At 39.4% G+C, this 6,118-nt stretch overlaps 1 non-coding gene across 1 annotated transcript; it reads right to left on the bottom strand.

The window, feature by feature from the left end:
• Positions 1 to 509: 509 nt before the first annotated feature.
• LOC132236269 (U6 spliceosomal RNA) lies at positions 510 to 614 on the bottom strand. Its single transcript, XR_009453223.1, has one exon. It is a non-coding gene; the product is annotated as a U6 spliceosomal RNA (small nuclear RNA).
• Positions 615 to 6,118: the final 5,504 nt, after the last annotated feature.

A 6,118-nucleotide genomic window follows, 5' to 3' on the forward strand; every position in this document is an offset into this window, starting at 1 on the left:
TTTGCTGAAAATCTCTATTCTAACATTAATATGATTACTTATTTGCTTTATCCTACAATATACACTATTTCCAAAACAAAACCAGTACTGCTATAATTATACTATATTTATAATATATTTATATGAATGATATTATACTTATGTTATATATAAACATGGTATTTTGATATAAAAATATTACTATATTTATATTATAACATATATTTACAACATAAAAATTATTATTTTATAGGTCAAAAATGGTCAAATATAGGCAACTTCATATTGTTCAACTTAATATAACAATTAGATTCTGAATGACATCTAATATTTACTTGCAACTATTTTTTAGTTCTTAAAATATATTTCACGAGAATGTAAAGTCAAAATACTTTTTATGAAAGTTACTAAAATAATTATTTCTTGGTGTAGTTAATGTTACCAATTTGAGGAACAGTTTTTTAAATTAAATTTATTGGAGTAACATTGGTGAATAACATTAGATAAGTTTCAGGTATACAATTCTATAAAAAAATCTGAAACACTTCATGAATTTGAGTGTCCTTCTTGTACAGGGCCCATGCTTACCTCTTCTCGGTATCCCTCCAATTTTTTTTTTTTTATAATTTATTTATTTTTTACAGAGAGGAAGGGAAAGAGATAGAGAGTTAGAAACATCGATGAGAGAGAAACATCGATCAGCTGCCTCCTGCACATCTCCTACTGGGGATGTGCCCGCAACCCAGGTACATGCCCTTGACCGGAATCGAACCTGGGACCTTTCAGTCCGCAAGCCGACGCTCTATCCACTGAGCCAAACCGGTTTCGGCGGTATCACTCCAATTTTAGTACTAGTATATGCCATAGTGAACACAAGTTGTACTTTTTTACATTTCAACTTGGTTTCAATTTTTAGAACTCTCTAATTTTATTATACTTTTACACAATGTTATTATTTTATTCCAAAGTCAAGATGTATAAGAGGACATATTCAGAGAAGTTTTGCCACAACCCATGTTCTCCACTGTGTACTTCCTCCCCTTATTTCTTTTATTAGTTTTTGGTTTATCTTCCCAGATTTTTCCTCTGCAAATATAAGCAAATAGTCTGTACATATGTGGGTGTGTGTATGTATGTGGTTTCCCCTTTCTTACACAAAAGTTATATATACTGTTCTGCATCTCGCTTTTTTCTCATGAGAGTTTCATATCAGCATTTTTAAAAGACTGGAAATAGACATTCCTATTGGAAGCAGGGAGGCCACTTCAGTTGTCTAAACAAGGGTGATGGGGTGGCTAGGACAAGGGTAGTGGTAGTGGCATTGGAGAGAAGTGGACAGGTTTGAGATAAATTTTGGAGTTTAAAGGGTCAGGACTTGGAAATTGTTTTCTAAGAGGTAGCCACAGCTTTGTGCAAAAAATCCAGGCCATCCCCCTGGTCACATTTATATTTCCAGTGGGATGATTCCTTTGGAATAAAAGACTGGACCATATCCACACTATTTTATTTTTTTAATTTATTATAGAAAATTTCAAACATACATTAGACTGGAAGACTATAATGAACTCCCAACACACTCAGTACAGAAGTGCATCAATTATCAATCTATGGCCTACCTAATGTTATCTCTACTCCCAACTACTCGCATCTATCAGCCATTCCCACCCCATCCCCAAGATTATTGGGAAACAAATCCTAGGTATCCTGTCATTTTGTCTGTCTGTTTAGTATTTTCCAGCACCTTGGAAAGACATTGTTATCCGAATCCCACTGTCCCTTTTCCCAATGCCTGCCACTCTGCTAACTGACTCATTGACGTTCACTCCTTTAGTGTAAGGCTTTGATCCCTTTAAAAATTCAACAGGGCTTGTGTTTCACAGAGATACCTAATGTACTGTTTGACTTAAAAATAGAATCATTCACTTTGCCGGAAGGTAGTGATGGAGGAAAAGGTCAGGTGTAATGGGGACTGATTCATCCTCAAACACTCCTTGGAGCCCGACTTTCCCATGAAAACACTGCATTGTAGCTGGCACTAGAAAGCCCTAGCTGAGTGCCCCGTGCCTACAGGGCAGAGAAGCAGGTATACCTCATTCACCTGATACCAACCAGGCAGCCTCTCCTCCTCGACTTCTAGAGTTGTGACTCAGAGATAACTTTCTACTCACATCCCCAAACACTTGGGCTGCGTGGTGTCACAGACCATATACTTGCTTAAGTGGAAGGATCTTTGCCCCACTTGGAGCCTTCATTGTGATTACTTGCAACTGGAAGCTATTCTGACTCCACATCCTCCGCATCAATACCTGCTTTATTACACAAGCTGTGCCTGCAGGAGTGACCAGGCAATGCTCACTTACTGGCAATTTTCTTAACTTCCCTTAGGATTCCGTTTTCCCAACTCTAAAATAGAGTCCATTTTACTACCGACTATTCAAGTAAACACAGTACTTTAAGACACTTAGCACCATGCCTCAGACATGCTGTTGTTACTGCATTTAATATATGTATCTTGCGGGTACCAGTTCAGTCTTCCACATTTACCCCATATTCTGAGTGAACCTTCTTTGCTTTCCATTGGGTTATTATTATTATTACTGGCAGTAGAATTGTCTGACCAAGGAAAGATTCCTAATCATTATGAGCTCAATATCTTCATATGTAAAATAAAATGTTAACATTTTCTATAAAATGATGTTTGGGTTAAACCCCAAAATGGGGGCAAAAGTGGCCAACACTGACCCAGGCACATACTGGTAGTAAGTGCTCAACAAAGACTCAGGTGACTGTAAGAGCGTAGGCTGGGTCCCTGATTGGGGTTGAGGGACACCCCTTAGGGACTCTGACAAGGTCCATCTCCTCAAGATGAAGTAATTTACGTGTCATCCCTCAGATGGACAGAGAGAAACAAGAGAAGTTGTCCCTGTCAATCTAACAAGTTTGATGTCACAGGGCTGTGAACAGTAGGTTTCTTTCCTTGGGAACTATTTGAGCCCATAAGCGGGTTCACCTCCAAACAAAAAGTTACTTGAACAAACCTGAATAGTTTAATAAATTTACAGAGTTCTAAGGCATCTTAAAATGAGCTTGTTCCATTATTTATGAATTCCTTCCATGTTATCCACCATAGTTAATTAATCCTTTATCTTGTCCTAGAGCTAGGAAATCAATCCGTTTAGGGAGGCTATGAGTACAGTTCTAGGACTCAGTAGCCTTTGTGCTACTAAACTGAGTTGAATAGGCCCCCAGGGATAAGGGGGTGGGAGAGACAGCACCATAGTGGAAAAAGTGGTTTTAATTTTAACTTTTATTTTGTATTAACCATTTTCCCACACTGCTTTGTAAATCACAGTGAGGAAAGAGAACAAAGCAATAAAAGCAAAATATATTCAAATGAAGCCCTGGAGTGTAACACAGTGGTAGGTGGTGGTGCTGTCGGAGGTTTCTTTCTTCTTTTTTTTTTTTTTTTAAATATATTTTATTGATTTTTTACAGAGAGGAAGGGAGAGAGAGATAGAGAGCTAGAAACATCGATGAGAGAGAAACATCGATTAGCTGCCTCCTGCACATCTCCCACTGGGGATGTGCCCGCAACCCAGGTACATGCCCTTGACCGGAATCGAACCCGGGACCCCTCAGTCCGCAGGCCGACGCTCTATCCACTGAGCCAAACCGGTTTCGGCGGTTTCTTTAATGCCTAATTTGAACTTGAAATTTCGGCAGGCAGAAGAAAACCTGTTTGACTTGTTTAAAAAGTAGTTTCGAATTTTTTTAAATCAGTACAAAAAAAGGCACCCCTAAAGCTCTCCTCTTTCTCTAGGATACCATCCTTGATGGCCTTATCCATTTCATAAGTAACGAGCAAGGATATTCTAAGGTTTGTTTAGGGCTACTGTATTCATCCATCTCTGTGCACAGTGGAGTTGCATCATGTGCACATTGAACTCTATGAATTCAACTGCCTGTATTTGGCAAAAGAGGAGGGAGGTAGAGAGGATTCAGAAGGTGTGGGCCAGTCCACCCACCATTCCACTGACCCTGAGCCATTGTTAATTGGTTCCAGGGGCTACTCTAACTGCAAAAGTGTTTCTTCAGCCAAGTGTAAGTTTTAATGCTGAAAATTAGAATTTTTTAATAGTATGATCTTGAGCATCTTTCTTTAGTGATCAAAAAGAAGAAACACCTAGAGAGAAGTGCAATGCACTTTCCAAGGATAGCATAAGCTATGTGCATCCACATCAAACCAACCCCCACAAAAGATGCGACTCTACTGCATACCAGATGTGGGAGACACAATCAGGGCAGCTGCCCATATCACAGCAGTTTCCTCTGTGGTGTCTTCTGTCCTATCTCCTATGGCTGAATGATCCTGGGCAGAGACACCAGGCCCAAATCACAATGATCAGGTTCTCCCTTCCAGGAACCTGGGTCCTGAGCAGAGAGGTACAGACAGAGACGTCTGTGCAGCAGAGTTATTTGAGTGGCAGCTCCAAGGACTCCCAGGGCTGAGATCCCCAAAACTTCCCTCTTTAAATCCTAATTGTTTGGCAACTCTTATGATTCTGTGTTTTCCTAATATCTTTAAGGAAGTTCGCCAGAGTTGCTTTTTGTGTTTGCAATGAAGGAACCTTAATTAATAAACAAAGTTATCATCCCATTAAGTTAAAAGCTTCTTGGAATTAGAACTGAGTTACTAGTAAGAGCTAAAGGGCCCAAAGGGTAGCTGCTGCACAGACAGCTCTGGACAGTACAAAAGGAAAATGCCAAAAAGCAGAACCTGGTAGTTCAATGCCCAAGACTGATGTTTCCCAAAGTGGATTCCGTGGAACCCAATCCAGCAAGATTGTTCCTAATGAAAAGTTTCCATGGTCAAATAAGTTAAAGGAATGCATTATACTCTATTCTTCACCCTAGACAGTCATCAAGCCCTTCAGACTTACTTAAAGGCACTGCAAAAAAGACGTAATTTGCTAAACCAGAATTTTTTAAAACATATCAAATAACAAGTAATCTTCACCATCTCCATCCATCTAACCCAGTGATGGCGAACCTTTTGAGCTCAGCGTGTCAGCATTTTGAAAAGCCCTAACTTAACTCTGGTGCCGTGTCACATATAGAAATTTTTTGATATTTACAACCATAGTAAAACAAAGATTTATATTTTTGATATTTATTTTATATATTTAAATGCCATTTAACAAAGAAAAATCAACCAAAAAAATGAGTTCATGTGTCACCTCTGACACGCGTGTCATAGGTTCGCCATCACTGATCTAACCCCTTCTCCCCCAACTCCTATTAACACACATTTTGGGAAGCATTAACAGAAGCTATGTACAGATAATCTCTAGTGAAACACTTCCTGGGAGCTTTGGTTTACCCTTACACCTCTGGTCAAAAGATTTGATCCCTCTGTCATTCCTCAGGTGTTTACCAGGACTATAATGTGCCCAGCCCTGTGCTGGGTGTTCTAGGGCAGTGGTTCTTAACCTGTGGGTCGCGACCCCTTTGGCGGTCGAACAACCCTTTCTCAGGGGTCGCCTAAGACCATCCTGCATATCAGATACTTACATTACGATTCATAACAGTAGCAACATTACAGTTATGAAGTAGCAACGAAAATAATTTTATGGTTGGGTCACAACATGAGGAACTGTATTTAAAGGGCCAGAAGGTTGAGAACCACTGTTCTAGGGTCATCCACAGCATGATGGGAGGAGTCTGCAGGAGGAGCAAGAAGACCTAGTTAGAGTCCCAGCTCTGATCCCTAACCGAGAACTGGCTTTGTTCCATATCCTTGTCTCTCAAATGGAGCTAGTAATACTGACCTCACCTCACCACTGAATTGTTAAAAATACCTAATAGGATAACGGATGTGAGAGCACTGTGTAAGCTGCAAGGCATTAAATGAATATAAGCTATTGGAAGGAATAGATAACTTGAGAATGATGTTAGATATGAGAGAGAGAGGGGGGGGGGAGAGAGGGAGAAAGAGGATCACAGGCTTAAAGCTGTGATTTTTGGTTGTAATAAATGTTTTAATATCACATTAAAACATTAGGTGTATCAAGATAATTTGCTAATATACTAAAATATGAATTTTCATTTGTATGTGTATCAGTTATTTTGCATAACAAAC

This window comes from Myotis daubentonii, chromosome 5 (genome assembly GCF_963259705.1).
Source record: "Myotis daubentonii chromosome 5, mMyoDau2.1, whole genome shotgun sequence".
Classification (NCBI taxonomy): domain Eukaryota; kingdom Metazoa; phylum Chordata; class Mammalia; order Chiroptera; family Vespertilionidae; genus Myotis; species Myotis daubentonii.